We start from the raw sequence: 23,808 nt of genomic DNA on the forward strand, positions 1-23,808 counted from the left end.
TGTAATGTTTACAGGACCAGTGTTCGAGTGAATGAGACTCACCAAACTTTCTCCTGACTGAATCAATGAAAACTCTGAGTCAGAGGGTTCTCTTCAGTTGGTACTCTCAGTCCTCGGGCTGGTTCACTTGTCGCTGTTCCCTCGTTCTCATTCGTGGCTTCTTTCCAGCTGTGGGCTTTTCTTCCAATAAATCTCTCACCGCAGGTCTAACTTTAACCAGAGAGATAATGAAGCACATCAACAATACAAAGGAGAAAAAAATATTTCTGCTCAATTTTTTCAAAAGCGAATCTCACTGAAATTTAAACGCTGAAGACAAATAAAAGTATCTCATGGAACAAATCTGTAATTGTCCCTCACACGTCACAAATCCTGATACGGGATACGAAGGACTCATCATTCAGTCATGATAAGATATCAGAGCAGAATGAAGTGATTCAGACCATCGAGTCTCCTTCATCATTCAATCATGGCTGATTTTTTTTTCGCCCCAATGCCTTATTCCTGCGTCCTCTTATAAAGTGCTGGAAACTCGGTACGGCAGATTGCATCTGTGGAAAAAGACACTGTGGAAGACCCAGTATCAGAACTGGGATTATCCAGGATGATGCGTGATATGCTGAACGCTTAATTGCGCAATTTGGCCCAGATCACATCCTTGCTCATAGCTATAATGGGGGAGGTACTACACACAGTGTTCTGAAAAGATAGTAAAAGTGATTATCGGGGCATTAATAGTGATCTTTCGAGAAACGAAACCGAAAAGCTCTTGAATTTATAGTAAATGGACCGTCTAGTTATTCGCTGCTCAATATTAGTTCTATATCATTCAGCACCTGAGCGTCTTTGCCTCACAGTACGCTCCCACGGACAAGGCGAAATTATTATTAATTTTTCTTGCGTTATTCATTACTATTTCCTGGATACCAGAGAGGCTCCCGGTGAAACTGTTTTGTCCACTCTCTTGACTTTTAACATCTCCTCGATAACAGGAAGCACGATAATGTACCATATTCAATCGTGATTAATATGCATAGAATGTAACGTGGTTCGGTCTCTAATGTTCCATCTAATTACTATTTTTGCAGCTACATGGATCAACCATTGCTCTGAGCCGGAAATTTTCACACGGACTGAGAAAAGCACAACATCGTAGATGTGTCCTCTTTTGTAAAATGCAACTATGAATATTTTAGGATGAAGACAGACGAGAGAAAAAAAACATTCTTTTGATTTTAATTACTAATTAAAGGACAGGATAAAAATGCAGTACAACAAAGAAAAACGTTCAGGTTGCATAAACGTTTATCCGGCAGTGTTTAATTCCATCTGCGCTGCAACAAAGGCTCCGTTCGCGGGAGCATTTTGTTTCTGCAGACTAAAGTCCCTTCCTGTACTGAGCATGCGCGATGTCGTCAGCGCGTTATCGGAGCTGTGAGCGGGGCCTCGGAAACGAACCTGCAGATGCTGCAGCCCTGCGGTACAACGGGATCACATGACGGGTGGACGGTCTCCCACGTGACTCGGTGACTCTGCTCCTCGCCCCTCATACGCTGCCCGACACCCCCCCCCCCCCCCACCGCATTTCAAACATCATCTCATAATTACACTGGATATATTTTAAAATTTCCCTCCACCCCCCCGGGTCACAGTTACGGGTTTGAATCCCATCCCGGTCCGGCACACATTTTAGACCCAAACCAGAATTGTGCAGGTTTTATTTAAATCAGTCTATGTTTCTATTCACATTTCCCCGGCCTCACTGGACAGGAACACTGAAACATCAAGCGAGAAGCAACAGGAGGTGGCCATTCAGCCCATCCAACCATCAACAAGATGGCGGCTGCTCTCCCATCTCAGCCACATGTTTCTGCCCGATCCTCATTTCCTCGATCCCTTCGGTCTCCACACATCTGCCGGCCTCTGTTTTATGTGAGGACGATCACCGAGTCTTCACCGCCCTCTGTGGTGGGGATTTACAGAAATTCACCACCCTCGGAGTGGAGACATTTCCCCTCATCTCAGTCCCGGACAGTCCACCCCCTTTTCCAGAGACTGAGATCCCTGTTCAACCGGTAATGATGTTGTGCATTTCAATGTGTTCACCTCTCAGTCCTCGATTCTCCAAATGAAAGGGCTATCACATTTGATCTTTATTCATATGATGACCTCACCACTCCAGGGATCAGTCTGGTGAATCTTTGTTGCACTCTCTACAACAAATACTCTCTCACCTCTTTGTTAATCCTCCATGGAATTCCACCTTCCACCTTCCCACCTCCCCCTCACCTGGATCCACCTTTCACTCCCCAGCTCTTGCCCCATCCCCACCCCTCACCTCTTTTCTCGGACTATTTCCCGTCCACTCTCAGGCCAGAGGGAGGGTCTCGGCCCGAAATGTTGACGGTCCATTTCCCTCCACAGATGCTGCCCGACCCACTGAGTTCCTACGGCAGTTTGTTCTTTGGTCTATATAACCCGTGTTAGTATTGGGGTGGGGCAGGATTTTACACCATATTCCAGGTACAATCTCAACAAAGTCCAAATAATCGTTAAAGTCATTTTCATTCTTATACCTGATAACTCTTACAATAAATACAATGTACTTTCTACCTCCCTCCCTAGCCACTGCAACTCAGTCCCTCATTACTTAACGCACAGATGGTGCAGAAGAGGTTTACCAGGATATTGCTTGGATTAGAGGGCATGAGCTATAATGAGAGGTTGGACAAACTTGGGTTGTTTTCTCTGGAGCCCTGCAGGCTGGGGTGAGACGATGGAGGTGTATAACATTATGAGAGGCAGAGATAGAGAAGACAGACAATATTTTTTATCCTGGTTAGACATGTCTAATAGAAGAGGCCATGTATTTAAAGTGAGGGGGAGTAGTTTGAAAGGAGATGTGAGGGGCAAGTGTTATTACCAGAGAGAGTGGCGGGTTGCTAGGATGTGTTGCCCGGGGTGCTGGTTCTGGCAGACACAGCGGTGACTTTTAAGAGATATTTAAATCAGCACATGAGTGTGAGGGACGTGTGGACATTGTGTTGGCAGAAGGGATTAGTTAGCCATTTGATTCCTAATTTAATTAGCTGAGCAAAACATTTTGGGCCGAAGGGCCTGTTCTGGTTCTGTACTGTTCAACGTTCTGTGTCTCTTGTCAAAAGGTTTCAGGGAAACTGAGGTAAAAGGAGTGAGTTGGAGAAACAGGTCAGCTGGAGCCCAATGTGGGAACTGTGAGATCACCCACTTCTGTAGCAGAAACAAATATTGAATTTATTGCCAAGTGCACAATATGGGAAGGTACAGGGACAGAGAAACACTGACTTGTAGCAGCATCACAGGCAAGTACATTCAGATGACAGATTATACAATTCTGCGCCATTATCAATATAGAAATACAAGTTTTATGTCATTAACAATATACAAATATATATGTTGTGTCAATAATCATAAATATAGATTTTCTGTCATTAACAATGTACAAATATACATTTTTTTCAAGAGCAGTCTTGAAAATGTTAAATTGGTTCCCTCAGCCAAGTTGTTGACACAGTTTGGAAACGACTGGGCTCCAAGCACCGGTCCCTACAACACCCACGGGAACACCACGGGGACTGCCAACACAGATGCCTTGTGCAGGAAGGCACAGAGTCGACTGTACTTCCTTAGAAGTTTGGCGTCATTCAATGTCTGTAGTGAGATGCTGAAGATGTTCTATAGGTCAGTTGTGGAGAGCGCCCTCTTCTTTGTGGTGGCGTGTTGGGGAGGAAGCATTAAGAAGAGGGACGCCTCACGTCTTAATAAGCTGGTAAGGAAGGCGGGCTCTGTCGTGGGCAAAGTACTGGAGAGTTTAACATCGGTAGCTGAGCGAAGGGCGCTGAGTAGGCTACGGTCAATTATGGATAACTCTGAACATCCTCTACATAGCACCATCCAGAGACAGAGAAGCAGTTTCAGTGACAGGTTACTATCGATGCAATGCTCCTCAGACAGGATGAAGAGGTCAATACTCCCCAATGCCATTAGGCTTTACAATTCTACCGCCAGGACTTAAGAACTTTTTAAAAGCTATTATTAATGCTTTTTGAGATAGTGATTTAGATGTATATCATATTTTTTACTGAGTTAAGTATTGTATGTAATTAGTTTTGCTACAACAAGTGTATGGGACATTGGAAAAAAGGTTGAATTTCCCCATGGGGATGAATAAAGTATCTATCTATCTATCTATCTATCTATCTATCTATCTATCTATCTATCTATCTATCTATCTATCTATCTATCTATCTATCTATCTATCTATCTATCTATCTATCTATCTATCTATCTATCTAGCTATCTATCTATCTATCATGCAGACCCAAGAAGGGTCTGGTTATTCATTCTCTTTTAACACCAAGACACCAGAAACAGGAGCAGGCCACTCAGCCCGTTCAGTTCATCCTGTCATTCAATAAGACTCCAGAACAGTTCATTCTTGCCCCCCAACACGACTCCAATCCACTTTGCCCGGACCATCGGCCACACTTGCAGATCAACAGTGTGCCGGTGTTTGCCTCCCAATGTGGTGAATCCCTCTGCTCGCCTCTGTATCCTGTCCGACCCCTCTCACACCATCTTCATCCTTTCAATAATATGCCCCCTTCCCCACTGTCAATGGGCTCCTTCCCCATACTGCTCCTTGACACAAACAACCTCTCAGACTCACCCCCTCTCACACCATCTTCACCCCCTTCCCCACTGTCAATGGGCTCCTTCCCCAGAGACAAACAACCTCTCAGACTCACCCCCTCTCACACCATCTTCACCCCCTTCCCCACTGTCAATGGGCTCCTTCCCCAGAGACAAGCAACCTCTCAGACTCACCCCCCTCTCACACCATCTTCACCCCCTTCCCCACTGTCAATGGGCTCCCTCCCCAGAGCCAAACAACCTCTCAGACTCACCCCTCTCTCACAACATCTTCACCCCCTTTCCCCACTGTCAATGGGCTCCTTCCCCAGAGACAAACAACCTCTCAGACTCACACCACTCTCACACCATCTTTACCTCCTTCCCCACTGTCAATGGGCTCCTTCCCCAGAGACAAACAACCTCTCAGACTCACCCCCCTCTCACACCATCTTCACCCCACTTCCCCACTGTCAATGGGCTCCTTCCTCATCCTGCTCCTTGATCCCCCAAACAACCTCTCAGACTCACCCCCTCTCACACCATCTTCACCCCCTTCCCCACTGTCAAAGGGCTCCTTCCACAGAGACAAACAACCTCTCAGACTCACACCCCTCTCACACCATCTTCACCCCCTTCCCCACTGTCAATGGGCTCCTTCCCCAGAGACAAACAACCTCTCAGACTCACACCCCTCTCACACCATCTTCACCCCCTTCCCCACTGTCAATGGGCTCCTTCCCCAGAGACAAACAACCTCTCAGACTCACCCCTCTCTCACACCATCTTCACCCCCCATCCCCACTGTCAATGGGCTCCCTCCCCAGAGACAAACAACCTCTCAGACTCACCCCTCTCTCACACCATCTTCACCCCCTTTCCCCACTGTCAATGGGCTCCTTCCCCAGACAAACAACCTCTCAGACTCACCCCCCTCTCACACCATCTTCACCCCCCTTCCCCACTGTCAATGGGCTCCCTCCCCAGAGACAAACAACCTCTCAGACTCACCCCCCTCTCACACCATCTTCACCCCCCTTCCCCACTGTCAATGGGCTCCTTCCCCAGAGACAAACAACCTCTCAGACTCACCCCCCTCTCACACCATCTTCACCCCCCATCCCCACTGTCAATGGGCTCCCTCCCCAGAGACAAACAACCTCTCAGACTCACCCCTCTCTCACACCATCTTCACCCCCCTTCCCCACTGTCAATGGGCTCCTTCCCCAGAGACAAACAACCTCTCAGACTCACACCCCTCTCACACCATCTTCACCCCCCTTCCCCACTGTCAATGGGCTCCTTCCTCATCCTGCTCCTTGATCCCCCAAACAACCTCTCAGACTCAGCCCCCTCTCACACCATCTTCACCCCCCTTCCCCACTGTCAATGGGCTCCTTCCCCAGAGACAAACAACCTCTCAGACTCACCCCCCTCTCACACCATCTTCACCCCCTTCCCCACTGTCAATGGGCTCCTTCCCCAGAGACAAACAACCTCTCAGACTCACACCCCTCTCACACCATCTTTACCTCCTTCCCCACTGTCAATGGGCTCCTTCCCCAGAGACAAACAACCTCTCAGACTCACCCCCCTCTCACACCATCTTCACCCCCTTCCCCACTGGCAATGCGCTCCTTCCCCATCCTGCTCCTTGATCCCCCAAACAACCTCTCAGACTCACCCCCCTCTCACACCATCTTCACCCCCCCTTCCCCACTGTCAATGGGCTCCTTCCCCAGAGACAAACAACCTCTCAGACTCACCCCCCTCACACCATCTTCACCCCCCTTCCCCACTGTCAATGGGCTCCTTCCCCAGAGACAAACAACCTCTCAGACTCACACCCGTCTCACACCATCTTCACCCCCTTCCCCACTGTCAATGGGCTCCTTCCCCAGAGACAAACAACCTCTCAGACTCACACCCCTCTCACACCATCTTCACCCCCTTCCCCACTGTCAATGGGCTCCTTCCCCATCCTGCTCCTTGATCCCCCAAACAACCTCTCAGACTCACCCCCCTCTCACACCATCTTTATCATCTCAGTAAAATCCCTCACCCTCGTCATTCTGCCAGATCACTCACTCTGCGAGTAGCCTGCATCAAACCAATGGGCCGAACGGTCTCCTCCTCTCTGTCAGCAATACATTATAATCCGGTCACAAAAGTCACTTCACGAACGCACCCAACTTCACGTGGAGGGAAATGTAAATAAATAAAAAGGCTGGACATTTACTTTGAGATTTGTTCTGTTTTGAATGGGAGTTTGTGGACGGGAGCGGAAGTCGGTATCAGCAGGGGTAACGCCCTCTCGGCCGGTCCATCTCCGTTATTGGGTGTAAGCACTGATTGACATCACTTCTCACCAATGTGAAGAGGGTAACGCCTCTGTTGTCTGTCGGGTGGGGTGGGTGGGTCAGGTAGCTGTTACCTTAGCCGGTAAAATTCAACCGTCTCAGCACCAATGTGACGTAAGGAAGTGCACACGTGACGTCAGGTCCTAGTGTGGGGGAACTCACACGTGACGTCAGACATGAGGGGACGCAGAGTGATATCAAATCCCACCCCACACCTGACATTGGGCAAGAGGGGGCGCAGAGTGACGTCACATGTGGGTGAGAAGTTGTTTTCAAAAGATGTTCAATTGACATTTTTAATGATTTCAGGAGAACAATGAAGGAAACTTAACAGATTTCATCACTAAATCAGGAGAGTCACCTGCTATGTGCCCGGCTTTCCCATGTTGTTGACGGAGTGGGCATTGGCCCTTTTCTCGAACTGGGTTACAAAACCCAAATGTTTCTGGAGAGGACTTCCCAGGGTGATCTGGTTTGGATTGGGCCAGTCAATGCAGGATCCTGATTGTTTACTGATTTCATAAACAATGGTTTTTACTGATGTAAAATGGATTTGACAGCAGTGTAAACACAGATTTATATCAGTTAACAGAAGACCTCTCATCACTGCAGTCTATGTCTCCTGACAAACTAAACACTGACAATGTGGACCACAGATACCCCTTCCTCTAAGTCAGTGTATCATTCAAACAGCTGATCGCTGAGATACACTATAGTTGCTGGTCAGTGAAGTTTGCCCAGATTTGGTTGGATGGAGTTGATGTGGAGTTCAGGGGTGTGAAATTGAAAGGACAGGTCAGTCAAACCCTCTGTGTTGTCCATTCGCCCTCCAGTGGTGCCATAGGGACGTTCTGCAAAGTGCAGCACAGTTCCAAATCCAGCTGATGCCGGTAGTTCTACTGTTTAGGCGACGGTGAGGAAGGGGCTGATCACAGGTTTGTGTAAATCGAGCGTCGGCTGCAGTGGAAGTGGGCTGGGACCGAGCCGGATGGCTGGACAGTCCAGGCTGTCTGGTCTTGAAGATCTGGTTTTAGTTTCATGTCTGAGCCGAGACTGTGGGATCAATTAGTTGTGGTTCCCCTCGCTGGGAGGGAGGATGTGGGTGATGTGGATCAGTCCACGTGTGGGGGTGGGGTTTAAATGGGGAAAGAGTGTGGGGCCATTGGCGGGGAGAAAGGAGGTTGGGAATGTGGGTTGTCAGAAGCAGCGTGACCCAGAAGGATAGGACCCAGGATAAATTAAGTCATAAACAAGGGAGGAGTTGGTCCATTGAATCAGACAGGATACGTGACCTTTCAGGAAGCAACAATTCCCTTTTCACTTTAATTATTGACTAAACTTCCTGAACATTGTGTTTGCTACAGAGCCCCAGAGTCTGGGAACAGCTGAATGGCAGGAATTAGAGGGTGATGGTGAGAGGCTGTTTATTGGACTCGAGGCCAGTGCCTAGTGATGTTCCCCATGGTTACACCTATTGTTACTTGCCATCTATATCAATCATTTGGTTGGGAATATATAGGGTATAGGTAGTAAGTTTGAACATGGAACATAGAAACCAACAGCACACTACAGGCCTTTTGGCCCACAACGTTCTGCCGACCATGTAACCTACTCTAGAAACTGTCTAGAATTACCCAACAGCACAGACCTATTTTCCTGAGCTCCATTTACCTATCTAAAAGTCTATTTACCTATTTAGCTCCATTTACCTATCTAAAACCCTATTTTATCCGCCTCCACAAGCGTCGCCAGCAATGCATTCCACACCCACCACTCTGTGTGGAAAAACTCACCTGACATCCCCCCTCTACCTACCTCCAAGCACCTTAAAACTATACCCCCTCATATCAGTCATTTCAGCCCTGGGAATAAAGCCTCTGGCTATCCACATGATCAATGCCTCTCATCATTTTATACTCCTCTATCAGGTCACCCCTCATTCTCCGTCACTCCAAGTAGAAAAGGTCAAGCAAGTTTGCAGCAAGTAAGTTCAAAGAATTACTTGTTTTTAAAGATATTAAGTATAAACTCTCCCCTTTGTCTACCTCTCCCCACTCAGAAGTGACCAAAAGCTTTTTCACAAGATGCAAGATATTGAAATGAGCAAACACTGAGGGAATGTGAGTGACTTTAAAGAGCTGGGATACTGACAGCACATCACCTGACCTGGAGTGATTGTAACTGGTCTGACAGAGGCATAACTGGTACTTCTGGGCACTTTCAGTCTCGTCCCAACTATTTACTACCTTCCTTTGTGCAGGTATGTAATGTCTAAAGGACCAGTGTTTGAGTAAACGAGACTCACGAGACTTTCTGCTGACTGAATCACTGGAAACTCTGAGTCAGATGGGTTCTCTCCAGTTGGTGCTCTCAATCCTCGGGCAGGTTAACTTGCTGCTGTTCCCTCGTCTTCACTCGTGGTTTGCTTCCATTTGGGGCATTTCTTCCAATAAATCTCTCACCTCAGGTCTAACTTTAACACAACGGGTTCGACGGACTCGGAGTCCGCTGTGGTCGGGGCGCTTTCACTGTGTGCTGCGTCTGCGAGGCTGGGTCTGACGGAGCTTTCATTGTCTGTGAAGCTGAGTCCACAGGCGCCTTGGAAGTCCATAGCGAGGGTAATCCCTTCTGCCGACTGCGTGGGATGACGAGTCTATCGGGACCCTGAGGACTTGTGGAAACTGTGTCATGGTTTCTTTCGAACTTAGAATCTTTTAACATCTTTGGACTATTTTTTACTGTGCCCATGGTTTTTTTTTAATCAGTTATGGTATTGGCTGCACTGTTGTAACCATACGTTAACTGCAACTATGTGGTTTTGTGTAGGTCTTGTAGCTTTAGTTTTTGGTTTGTTGGGTGGTAGAGTTGGTCTCTTGACTTGGTGTGTCTGGGTAGTCTTGCTTTGTCTGGTGGGTTTGGAGCTCCTTTCCGGGGAAACACATTAAGATCGTAGCGCCTTCCGGTTCACAGTCCGGTCCATGTTCCTTATTCCAGGTTTTCCCCAGTTTATGTTGAGGAAACTGATTCTTGTCCATACCCCCTGTCTGTATCCCTTCCCTTCACCTTCCTCCAGGAGCCTTGCCTTGAGCCTTGCCTTCACCGCTGTCAAGTCCAACCACCGGAGCAAGATAAGGAACTGTCTTTCATTGTTTTCAGCTGGCGTTCCAAGGGTTTGCCCACCCCGATGTAACACTCACTGGTCTATAATCCCCAGGATTAAACCCATTGGGTTTATTGATGTGGCACAGAGCGACTGAGCAGAACCCAAGTGCAGGACACCGGCATGGAGATTGAGTTGGGGATGCGGGCGGAGGCGTGAACGTTGGACAGCAAACCGGAGGAATCTTGGCACGGAGCTCTGACATGGAGTCTTGACACGGTGACGGGGTTTTCATGGAATATCTTGAGACTGGAGTTGAACTTAGAACAAACAGTTCTAAGCAGTCGAGAAACAAAGTATCACATGGGAATAGACCAACAAACTGGCAACCTGTGATCGTGTCGCCATCGTATTTATTTCACAGTCTCTGATGAAAACCAGGTGTATGGTAATTGAGTAAACTAGCAGCAATGGAGATCTAATGACTGAAATTAGGGCATAATTAGGGAGAAAGGAGCGTTAAAGGGGAACAGCCAACCGGAACCATGACAGTTGAATTATGGAACAACATTTGACAGCCTCCAATCATGTGTTACCATCCCTGTGGCCAGAGAGGATACAATGATCATTGTCAATGCCCGGTAACCTCCCCCCTCACTTCCTGTAGTAATGTGGTGTATATTGGTAGATTGAACATCTCTTTCTTAATATTGCCATGCTGCTATTCTATCATCACAATCACTGTCCACCTCATTGGTAACTGAAGCAAAGCATTCATTAAGCACCTCACCTATCACCGCATCCTCCAGCCACGTTTCCACCTTTGTTCCTGAGTAGTCCTAGTCCTACCCTCAATCTATTCACCCTCCTCTTCTTCACCCACATGTAGAATGCCTTGGGTTTTCCTTCGTCCTACTTCCCAAGGACTTCTCAAGTTGCCTTCGACCTCCAAGTCGCTTCTTAAGTTCCTTCCAGGATACCATATAATTCTCTAGAGCCTCGCTTGAATGTTGCTTACTGTACCTAAATAAGGCTTCCTTTTCCCTCTTGCTTAAATGTTCTCATCCCTTGTGAACCACGGTTCGTTTATATAAACATTCTTTCACTGTGTGTGGAACAAATCTACCCCGAACCGCATTCAAGTGTTCCTGAAACAAACTTCACAGTTGCATCTGGCATTTCCCTTTGAAAATGTTTTCCCAATTTACACCCCCAAGATACTTCGAATACCATTGTAACTATCCATCCACTGGTTAAATACTGCCTCGTATCGTCTGCTACTATCCTTGTCCATGACAATGATAAAAGTTGGGGTGTTGTGGTCTCTATCTCAAAAAGGTCACCCATCGTGACATCTGTCGCCTGACCAGCATCATTGCCTCATACTAGATACAGTATGGCAAATCCTCCAGTTAGCCCATCCACGTACCATGTCAAGAATCCTTCCTGGACACACAACACATTCTGCCCCATTGACACATTTTGGAACAAGGAGGTGGGATCAACATCAGGAAAGTTGAGATCAATAGTGATAATAACCTTGTTGTTTTTGCACCTTTCCCAAATCTGCCAAGTTATCTGCTCTCATTATCCCAGTGGCTTTGGGGGAGGCCTATAGAATACTCACAGAATGATAGCTCCCTTCTCTTTTCTGATTTGCACCCACATTGATGTCCTCTGTTTATGTAACTGTCATATGATTCCTAATTAGTAAAGACAATTCTCCGCCTTTCACCCCCCCCCCCACCCCCCCCCCATATGTATTATGAAACAAGTAAAACCTGGAGCATCAAACACCAAACCTGCCCTTGTAACAGTCCGGTCTGTGTAATGGTGATAACATGTACCATCCATGTTCTAAGTTACTCGTATTCTTAATAGATATTGTATTGAATTAAAGACATTTCCAACTGACTACATGATGCCCTGTCCACATCCGATCCTTCCACAGTCTCTGTGAACTTCGCATCTACCTTTATATCAACCCTTCTATTATCTGACCAAACACTCTGGTTCCCATCCCGCAGCGACTGAGTTTAAACTCACCCCGGCAGCTCCAGAAGTCCCGGCTGCAGGGACATCTCAAGTACAGATATAACCCATGCCTTTGGTACAGGGCCAAATGGGAACATAACTTCATTATAAAACCTAAATATGCTTAATCACAGCTTCGTAGGTTCTGACAATTTATTAGCAGAAAAGCATTTGATGGCGACAGGGTATACAAATGTAAATTATTGGTTGGCATTTGCTAGTTAAGACTGAAATGTGGTGCTGGGACATTCGGCTTCAAGAGGGTTTGCGGAGGCTTGTGCGACAACATACTCGAGGGCAAGTATATCTTTGCAGCTTGCAATAGACAGAGGAGTCAATGACATGTTGCTGTAGTTCACGGTAATTCCACATTTCTGCAATCACTAGAGTAGGAGAAAACTGCGGCCTCTTATAAAGGGAGGAAATTCTCAATGCATTTTGAGATTGTTGTGACCTAACACAGCCAAGCAAGGAAACAAGCAGAACTGATAAGATTTTGAAATGAGGAAACAATATGAGGGAATGTGCGTGGCTTCTCAGAGTAATTAGCAAATCTGCAGTGAGTGCAATTGGGTCTGACAGACGCATACTGGTATTCCGAGGCTTATTCAGTCCCACTCCAGCTATTTCCCACCTTCCTTGATACAGAAATGTAATGTCTAAAGGACCAGTGTTTGGGTAAATAAGACTCACCAAAATTTATCCTGACTGAATCAATGGAGACGCCAAGTCAGATGGGTTATCTCCATTTGCTGCTGTCCGTCTTCGGGCTGGTTCATTGTTGCTGTTCACTCGTCTTCAGTTGTGATTTTCTTCCTGTCGTGGGCTTTTCTTCCAATAAATCTCGCAGGTCAGGTCTATCTTTAACCAGAGAGACAATGAAGCATGTTACTCATACAAAGTAGACCAAAGAAGTAAACTTATTGGAACTTAAACTTGAACTCATATATAATGATGCGAGTGAAGAAATCTGTAACTGCCCATCACACTTTCCAAAGCCTGACATGGGATACAAAGAAACACACACACAATTGCTGCAGGGCCTCATCACACCAGGCAGCATCTGTACGTCGACTCTACTCTCTTCCATAGATGCTGCCTGGCCTGCTGAATTCCTCCAGCATGTTGTGTGTGTTGCTTGGCAGCATCTGAAGAGTTTCTCTTGTTTGTGATGGGACACAAAGAACTGATTACTCAGTCATGGTATAAGATACAAATCATAATGCACAGGAGTAGAATTAGGTGATTCGGTCAATCTAGTCTGCTCCAAAGTCAATCATGGAGATTTTTTTTCCCAACACCGTATTCTTGCTTCCCTGCTATAGCACGCAACCTATTTAGCAATCCAGAACATGAATATACCCAACGACAGCCTCCACCACCCTCTGTGGCATCGAATTCCACAGATCAACCAACACTTGGCTAAAGTAATTGCTCTCATCTCAGTTTTTAAAGTGAAGCTTCTTTATTCTGAGGCGGCACTCTCAGATCCCAGACTCTCCGTCTAATCAAGACACCCTCTCCATTCCCACTGCAACCAAACTTCCTGTCATTCAGTCGGTGTAAATAATCACCCCTGTCCTAACCCGCCAACCATTTGAACTCCACTGAACACAGGCCCAGGTCCATCAAATGCTCCACATGCATAATGCTTATCATTCCTCGGATTATTCCGGCAACACAGAGCCCTGGGAGAGCTGGTGCTTGAGATACAATCTTGGGATGGGGGCTCCAGGAATATGGAGCTGTCAGTGTTTGGGCTTCAGTCTCCGTTGGTGCTTTTACAGATGCGGCTGGATGTTCCTCCTTCCGCAATGAAGCAGACGTCTCCGGGGGCTGGATCTTGGTAGCGTGAATCTCTCAGTGTGAGATGTGGAAACGATGTGCGAGGCTCTGGGTGCGGGCTGTGACCCTCTGAGGTTGCATCCTGGGATACCACACATGTCTTGACCCAGATAAAATGAATCGGGGAATCAAATTGTCCGCGTTTATGAGATGTTGAGCGAGTATTTCTGTTCTGTGCTCAGATGTTTGGTTCTGAAGTTCCTTTGGAAGCAAAGCAGGGAATGAGTTCCCATTCCATCTCTCACAGGGAGAGACTGTGATTAAATACCCTGTTTTGTGTTTGCACCGGTAGAAATAGGCCGGGGTTTCAGAACTGAATTCACATTTGGAAATTCCCCCTCACTCTCACCTGTCTATCTGCCAGTGGAAGTCAAAGAGAAAGATAGACTGAAGATGCTGAAGATGTTCTATGCTGAAGATAGAACAGAACATGGAACAGTACATCACAGGAACACAATAGTGTGCCAAACCAGCTGAAAAGTAAATCAAACCCCCCCAAAAAAACTACACTACATTTTCTGTGTAGCCATGTACATTCATATACAAATCAATGGCATGAATAGTAAATTACAGAGATCTCAACACTGACACTCACATCCCACTCGTCACAGACCTCCATTCGTTACATTCATCCCCCTCTCCTTGTTCTCTAGCCCGGTGTGAATCCACCTCGCCAGGCCCCTGTGAATCCCACGTGACCGAACCTCCCCGATCAGCTGCCATGCAGGATCTTGTTACAGACTTTACCAAAGTTCAGATGAACAACATCACTGCCCAACTTCACCTAACGCCCTACTTCATTCTTAAATAATCTCCAAAATACTTGACAGATATGATATCCTATTGGAAAGTGTTGACTGTAATTTCCCCATAACCAATGCCCAACCGCCCGGGATTTCAGCTTCACTGCAGACTGAGAAAATTCCGATCCCAGCTGCAGAATTACCAACCGGGACTGTAGCCCGTATACTGCCAATTCCATATCATCAGAGTCACCAGCCCAATATTATCACCCATACAAAGACGCCTTGGTGCCGGCAATTTGCCGTGGAGTTCCTGCCATTTCCGATTCACAAACTAAGGTGGAATTGGAACCTAATGACCCTCTGCCGGGGCCGGTGCTCAGGCTGGTTCCCCGGTCTGTATAGAGGATGCGGCTACACTTCAGCCTGACACCAGCAGCTAAACCGAGCACATTTGATCTCTATGTCATCGCTGTGTGGGATCTTGCACAGCAGAGCGGGCTGCCATGTTTCCTGCAGTGCAGCAGGAACAAAATGTAAAATTATAAAGTAGAAAAAGCTGGGAGCTCAGTACATCAGACTACGTCTCTGAAAGGGCAAATGGTGGAAGACCCAGTTCCAGAACTGAGACTGTCCAAGATGCTGCCGATCTGCTGAGCGTCTCCAGTATTTTCCCTTCCTTACTTTAAATTTCCTGCAACTGTGGTATTTTCTCCCTCTTCATTTGAATGCACAGATAGTAACTGATTGCCACCCTGAACTGTAAATGCCACCCTACCCCAACCACTCTGTTAGTTCTGAGTTCATTCTGACCCTGGTGTAACACATCCCATACAGCCAATGCTCACAGCATCCTTTCCTCCCACTATCACTCTGTTACATTTGCTCCCGAGGCCACTGTCTCTACACTGAGAGGCGGTGACCACAGAGCGATAAAAACTGCAACACTTGCTGCAGCTCTGACGGGCCGTTACCCTGGAAACAGAGGAAGTGGCTCACTGAAAATAACCGAAAAAAGAAATAACAAACTCAACATCAGATGCTGTGAGTTCCGTTATGACAAAGATTAACAGTGCAGCCATTTTGTAACGGTGAATCTAAAATTGAAATGGTTGCTTTTACCCTGTCGCGTGTTGTGTCCAACTAAACCTCTGGTATTCCTAGCGAACAATAACTAACTAACTAACTAAATAAATAAATAAATAAATAAATAAACAGACAGGCACACAAATAAATAAATAAATAGAAAGCTGCAATACTAAACTTCACAATGAAGACAAAGTTTAGAAGAGAGATTGCTGAAATATATCATTGCGGCATTGGGATACAGGCTGGACAAACATTCAGCAAGCAGGTTGATATATATATATCATTGAGGTGGTGGCATACAGGCAGGACAGAGATTGAACTAGAAGGTTGATATATATCATTGAGGTAGTGGGATACAGGCTGGACAGAGGTGGAACAAGATGGTTGATATATATATATCATTGAGAATGATTTGTTTTACCGAACGGCCTCTTCCAGTGTGCTGGAAATATGTAAAACAATTATCGACCCCAGGCGTCGATCCAGGTGGAGTTTGGATCCGATACCGGGCCGGGTGATGGAGGTAAAGTTCACCAGGTACATCTTAATGGATGGGTTCAGTCTCGGCATCACCACCTCATCCCGCTCCTGGGACCAGAACACCAGGGGCTGAACATCGGCTCATCTCAGGCGGTTCGGTGTGAAGGTCCCATAACCCGGACCGACCACGACAGTTTGTATCCAGGAAGCGGGACGAGGCCGCCAGTTCGAGGAAGTTAACGGGACTCTCTGCCCAGCATGAGGTTCCCCGCCCCCGGGATCGACTTCAGTACTCACCGATGGGAAATTGTCGGTTGCGTTCAACCCGTGACCGGCCTCAATACTGACCGATGAGAACTTCATCAATTTGTCCGGAGAGCAGCGAGATCCGTCCGCCTGCTACCCACAGACAATCAGCTTCAACAGAGAACGGAAAGAAAACCCCGCCCATCCGGAGTCTGTGAGAGCGGGGGCGGGGCCTCGGAAGCGAAAACCTGAGATGCTGCAGATCTGCGTTTGAAATGGGAGCGAGAAACCGGTGACTCTGCTCCTCGCCCCTCACACGCTGCCCGACCTACCTGCCGCATTCCCCACATTATTCCATATTTACACCAGCTACATTTTTATTTTTCCCCTCTGTATCTTCCCCGTCCCCATGGCTCCATCTCCCGATTCTCAGAGTTAAGGGTTCGATTCCCATCCCGGTCCGACATACAATTCCCACCCGAAAAGGAATTGCGCAGGTTTCATTGAAATCACTTCTTTGTTTATAAACACTCTTTTTCTATTCACATTCCTCCAGAGCCTCACTGGACAGGAACACTGAAACATCAAGTGAAAAACAGCAGGAGGAGGCCATTCAGCCCCTCTAACCATCAACAAGATGGCGGCTGCTCTCCCATCTCAGCCACATGTTTCTGTCCGATCCTCATTTCCTCCATCCCTTCCGTCTCCACACATCTGCCGGCCTTTGGTTTTTTTTGTGAAAACGATCACTAAGGTGTTGCTCCTCCACCCTGAGGGCGGTCTGATCGAAACGTCGGAATGGGAATCAGAATTAAAACGTTTGGCCGCTGCAATGTCCCCCTTGTGGCAGATGATGCAGAGATGCTAAACAAAAACCGTCTCCCAGTTTATGGCGGGTCTCACCAATGTGGAGGAGGCCGCATCGGGAGCACGGGACACAATAGATGAGCCCAGCAATAGATTCGCAGATGACGCGTTGCCTCATCCGGAAGGACTGCTTTGTGTCTCTGAATGGAGGTGAGGGAGGAGGGGTACGGCAGGTGTAGCACTTAGGCTTATGCAGGGATAAGTATCTGGAAGAAGATTAGTGAGGAGGGATGAATGAACAAGGGAACCAGGGGTGTGTCAGGAATGGACAGGAGGAGGAGTATAGGAAACTGAGACAGGACTTTGTGATATGGTGCAACTCAAACTACCTGCGTCTCAATGTCACCAAGAACAAGGAGATGGTGGTGGACTTTAGGAGATCTAGGCCTCATATGGAGCCAGTGATCATTAATGGAGAATGTGTGGAGCAGGTTAAGACCTACAAGTATCTGGGAGTACAGTTAGACGAGAAGCTAGACTGGACTGCCAACACAGATGCCTTGTGCAGGAAGGCACAGAGTCGACTGTACTTCCAAAGAAGGTTGGCGTCATTCAATGTCTGCAGTGAGATGCTGAAGATGTTCTATAGGTCAGTTGTGGAGAGCTCCCTCTTCTTTGTGGTGGCGTGTTGGGGAGGAAGCATTAAGAAGAGGGACACCTCACGTCTTAATAAGCTGGTAAGGAAGGCGGGCTGTGTCGTGGGCAAAGTACTGGAGAGTTTAACATCGGTAGCTGAGCGAAGGGCGCTGAGTAGGCTACGGTCAATTATGGATAACTCTGAACATCCTCTACATAGCACCATCCAGAGACAGAGAAGCAGTTTCAGTGACAGGTTACTATCGATGCAATGCTCCTCAGACAGGGTGAAGAGGTCAATACTCCCCAATGCCATTAGGCTTTACAATTCTACCGCCAGGACTTAAGAACTTTTTAAAAGCTATTATTAATGCTTTTTGAGATAGTGATTTAGATGCATATCATATTTTTACTGAGTTAAGTATTGTATGTAATTAGTTTTGCTACAACAAGTGTATGGGACATTGGAAAAAAGTTGAATTTCCCCATGGGGATGAATAAAGTATCTATCTATCTATCTATCTATCTCTCTAATTGTGGAGGGAGTGATCCCTGTTGAACCCTGTTTGTGACATCCTGAACAGATTTGCATGAATGCAATCCCTACATTCATTAGTTATCTCTTTCCTGCTATAGAAACGTTATATATTCCATACAGTGAATGCTCAAGACATCCGGGCCTCCACACCGGCTCCTGAGGTCACTGAGGGGCGGTGACCAGAGAGCGATAAATATGTTCAACACTCTGCAGCTCTGCTGGGCTGTTACCCTGGTGATGGAGGAACTGGCTCAGCAGAGCTAACTGAAAATAGGAAGTAAGGAATTCAACTTCACATGTTCTGTTTCATGAACTTATGAACATTTGGAGAGGCATAACATGATCAGGAATAGTCAGCTTGGCTTTGTCAAGGGCAGCTCGTGCCTTACCGGCCTGATTGAATTTTCTGAGGGTGAGACTAAGCACATTTATGGAGGTAGAGCAGTTGATGTAGTGTATATGGATTTCAGCAAGGCACTTGATAAGGTACCCCATGCAAGGCTTATTAAGAAAGTAAGGAGGCATGGGATCCAAGCGGACTTTGCTTTGTGGATTCAGAAATGGCTTTGCCCACAGAACGCAAAATTGTTTGTAGATGGGTCATACTCTGCCTGGACGTCACTGTCTAGTGCTGTTCCTCGGGGATCTGTTCTGGCACCACTTCTCTTCGTCAGTTTTATAAAGGACCTGGATGAGGAAGTGGAGGGATAGGTCAGTACATTTACTGATGACACAAAGGTTAGAGGTATTGTGGATAGTGTGGAGGGCTGTCGAGGTTATAGCAGGACCCCGATTGGAAGCGAAACTGGGCTGAAAAGTGGAAGATGGAGTCTGACCCAGATAAGTGTGAGGTGGTACACTTTAGAAGGTAAATATGATGGCAGAATATAGTATGAATTGTAAGACTCTTGGCAGTGTGGAGGATCAGAGGGATCTTGGGGTCTGAGTTCATAGGACACTCAAAAATTCAGCGCAGCCTGACTGTGTGGTTCAGAAGGCATACGGTGTATTGGCCTTCATCAACCTTGTGATTGAGTTCAAGTGCCAAGAGGTAATGTTACTGTTATATAGGACCCTGGTTAGACCCCACTTAGAGTACTGTGCTTGGAGTGCAGTTCTGGTCGCCTCACTACAGGAAGGGTGTGGAAGCGATAGAAAGGGTGCAGAGGAGATTTACAAGGATTTCTCTGGATTGGGGAGCATGCCTTATGAGAATAGGATGAGTGAACTTGGCCTTTTCTTCTTGGACAGATGGAGGATGAGAGGTGACCTAATAGAGGTGTATAAGATGATGAGAGGCATAGATCGTGTGGATAGTCAGAGGCTTTTTCTCAGGGCTGAAATGGCTAACACGAGAGGGCACAGTTTTAAGATGCTTGGGAGAAGTGACAGAGGCAATGTCAGGGGTAAGTTTTTTTACGCAGAGAGTGGTGAGTGCGTGGAATGGGCTGCCGGCGACGGTGGTGGAGGCGGATACAACAGGGCCTTTTAAGAGACTTTTGGATAGGTACATGGAGATAAAAAGAAGAGGGCTGATGGGTAACCCTAGGAAATTTCTGAAGTATGTTCATGTTTGGGAGAGCACTGTTGGACGAAGGGCCTGTGTACTATGCTATGGGTTCTCTATGTTTCTCTGGTTCTGTGTTCTCAGTTCATTGCATACAGCCAATGCTCACAGCATCCTTTCCTCCCACTATCATTCTGTTACATTTGCTCCCGAGGCCACTGTCTCTACGCTGAGAGGCGGTGACCACAGAGCGATAAAAAAAAAAATGTGCAACACTTCTTGCAGCTCTGGTGGGCCGTTACCCTGGAAACGGAGGAAGTGGCTCACCGAAAATAACCGAAAAGGGAAATAACAAACTCAACATAGTATGCTGTGAGTATAATTTTGAAAAAGGTTAACACTGCAGCCATTTTGAAATGAAGAATCTAAAATTGTAAACTCTGCTTTTAACATGCTGTATTCAATAATCCTCTGATAGTTCTGGCTAACAAAAAATGACAATAGTTAGCGATCAATAATATATTAACCTCTGCCGGAAATATATCCAGTGACAGCCCCAATCACCATCTGTTGCAACAAACTCCACAGATCGACCACTCTTTGGCTGGAGAAGTTTCTCTCAGTTTTAAAGGGAAGCTTGATTATTCCGAGGCTGTCCTCTCAGACCCCAGACTCTCCGTCTGAAGGAAACATCCTCCACGTGTCCACTGTCTCCAGGCTGTTCAATATTCTGTGGATTTAAATAAGATCCCGTCCACCTCTGTACTTCTGAACTCAATAGAGTACAAGCTCAGAGCCATCAAATGCTTGTCATACGAGCGGTGGTTGATACGTTTGTGGCCCAAGGTAGAAGGAGTCCATTTTAGAAAACCCAGCACGTTTATTTTTCAACATAGTCCCCGCCTACATTTACACGCTTAGTCCAGCGGTCGTGGAGCAAACGGATCCCTTCTTTGCAGAATTCGACAACTTGGACCTCCAGAGTTGGTCGAGAGTAAGAGTGATTGATAAGTTCATGGCCTAAGGTAGAAGGAGACGGGTTATACAGCTCTCGTTACATGCACATTCAGATCAACTCTTTGAGTGATTATACATAAAGTTTGAAGTTAATAACTCATCTCCTTCCAGTACAGGCCACAGACTTATCAATCACCCTCGTACAGAAACCCTCTCGTTCCTGAGATTACTCTTGTGAACCACGTGAGCCACAGTTGTACTGAACACATCTGCTTCATTTCCAACGATTGACAGGCAGGAGACAATGAGGGGGGATTTCCAAACACAGTTTGAACACCAAACTCAGGGTCTATTTCTACTGTTGCAAACACGGTACAGCCCGTTTACTCACAGCCTCTCAATGTGAGGGATGGGATGGTAACTCATCCTCTCCTCGGTATAGCAGTCATTTCTTCCAAAGAAACTCCCGAAACAAACATCTGAGCCCAGAACAGAAATACTGGCTCAACACCTCATAAACCTGGGCAGCTTGAACCCCGGGTCCATTGTACTTGGATCTAAAACTGTAATATCTCAGGACCTAACCTCACAGCGTCACACAGATGAATCTGCCACTCACCGACCCCCGAATCCTCACACATCGTCCCCGCATCTCACACTGCGTGGTGTAATCAGAAATTTCCCCATAGCCAATGCCCAGCACCCCGAGGCTTTTGATTCATTGTGAAAGGAGGAACATCCAGCCCCCATCTGTGGAAGTACAGACCTGGGTCAAATCCCCGATACTGACAGCTACATAGGCCCAGTGTTTCCCAGGGTTACAGCTCAAGCAGCAACTCGCCCAGGACTCCTTGTTGCCAGTAATATGCTGCTGTGTCTCGGCCATTCAGACTTCAAACACCAACACTCCGACATCAACCTGTGTCGGAACGGGAACCTGATGAACCTCTGACTGGGCCAGAGATCGGGCTGGAAAACCTGGGCGCGGGGCAACAGCAGGCGGGTATAATGTTACCCATTGTCTCCACTAGATAAACTGAACACATTTTATCATTGTGCTATTGTTAAATGAGATCTTGCCCAGCACAATTGCCCGTCACATTTCCTGCAGGCGAATAGGAATAAAACATTTTAAATGTAAAATTGAAAGTCATGTGTTGGAAACTCGGTACATCAGATTGGATGTGTGGAAAGATAAACTGTGGAAGACCCAGTATCTGAACCGGGACTGTCCAAGACGCTGCCCGATCTGCTGAAGATTTCCACCATTTTCTCTTTTTACTTTAAATGATGCACCACTATTAACTGATTACACGATATTTGTGACGGTCAGAACAAATTAGCACAAATGTAATACCAATATTCATTAGTTTTCTCTTCAATCCAATACAGGGATAATGCAGTCAATGCTCACAACATCCATCCCACCCCACTATCAATCTGTATTCTCTGCTTCCAACCCTCCTTCCGACAACGATTAATACAGCAGACATTTTAACTTTGAAGCTAAAATCGCAATGGCTGTCTTTAACTTACTACGTGCTGTATTCAATAAACCCTCCGGTAGTTCCAGGTAACAAACACCGATTTCAGTATCAACTCAGTGAGTCAAAAATACGTCATAATGAAGACAACGGCAGAAGAGAGGTTGTTGATATATAATCGTTGATGGGATACAGGTTGGACAGATGTTGACCAAGATGGTGTATATATATATATCTTTGTGGTGGTGGGATACAGGCTGGACAATGGTTGACCAAGATAGTTACACTTACATCCTTCATATACATGAGTAAAAATCTTTACGTTTCCGTCTAAATATGCAATGTGCAATTTATAGTACTTTATAATAAATAGTATGTTCAACAATAGAACATAAAATACGATTTTGTCAGCATGAATTAATCATTCTCATAGCCTGGTGGAAGAAGCTGTCCCGGATCCTGTTGATGTCCTGGCTTTCATGTTGCGGAAACACGAGGAAATCTGCAGATGCTGGAAACTCAAACAGCACACACAAAATGCTGGTGGAGCACAACAGGCCAGGTGGCATCTATAAGGAAAAGCACTGTCCACGTTTCGGGCCGAGACCCTTCGTCAGGACTAACTGAAAGGAAAGATAGTAAGAGATTTAAAAGTAGTGAGGGGAGGGGGAACTGCGAAATGATAGGAGAAGACCGGAAGGGGTGGGATGAAGCTAAGAGCTGGAAAGGTGATTGTTGAAAGTGATACGGAGCTGGAGAAGGGAAAGGATCATGGGACGGGAGGCCTAGGAAGAAAGAAAGGAGGGGCGGGGGGAACACCAGAGGGAGATGGAGAACAGGGAAACAACTGCATATGTCAGGGATGGGGTAAGAAGGGGAGGAGGGGCATTAACGAAAGTTAGAGAAGTCAGTGCTCATGCCATCAGGTTGGAGGCTACCCAGCCGGTATATAAGGTGTTGTTCCTCCAACCTGAGTTTGGATTCATTTTGACAGTAGAGGAGGCCATGGATAGACATATCAGAATGGGAATGGGAGGTGGAATTAAAATGTGTGGCCACTGGGAGATCCTGCTTTCTCTGGCAGACCGAGCGCAGGTGTTCAGCGAAATGGTCTCCCAGCCTGCGTCGGGTCTCACCAATATATAAAAGGCCACACCGGGAGCACCGGACGCAGTATACCACACCAGCCGACTCACAGGTGAAGTGTCGCCTCACCTGGAAGGACTATCTGGGGCCCTGAATGGTGGTGAGGGAGGAAGTGTAAGGGCAGGTGTAGCACTTGTTCCGTTTATAAGGATAAATGCCAGGAGG

At 46.7% G+C, this 23,808-nt stretch overlaps 2 long non-coding RNA genes across 2 annotated transcripts in view; one reads left to right on the forward strand and one right to left on the reverse strand.

Annotated features, from left to right (window-relative positions):
- Positions 1 to 23,808, forward strand: part of LOC140721640 (uncharacterized) — an 801,766-nt gene that overhangs the window by 701,322 nt on the left and 76,636 nt on the right. The gene's annotated exons all lie outside the window — the stretch shown is intronic.
- LOC140721639 (uncharacterized) overlaps positions 1 to 23,808 on the reverse strand; it is a 212,207-nt gene that overhangs the window by 1,412 nt on the left and 186,987 nt on the right. Inside the window, exons 2-3 of the long non-coding RNA XR_012097420.1 lie at positions 12,859 to 13,026; positions 43 to 210 (exon numbers count right to left, since the gene is read on the reverse strand). This is a non-coding gene — a long non-coding RNA (uncharacterized lncRNA). The remainder of the gene's footprint in view (positions 1 to 42; positions 211 to 12,858; positions 13,027 to 23,808) is intronic.

The sequence above is a fragment of the Hemitrygon akajei genome, unplaced genomic scaffold, assembly GCF_048418815.1.
Source record: "Hemitrygon akajei unplaced genomic scaffold, sHemAka1.3 Scf000058, whole genome shotgun sequence".
Lineage (NCBI taxonomy): Eukaryota > Metazoa > Chordata > Chondrichthyes > Myliobatiformes > Dasyatidae > Hemitrygon > Hemitrygon akajei.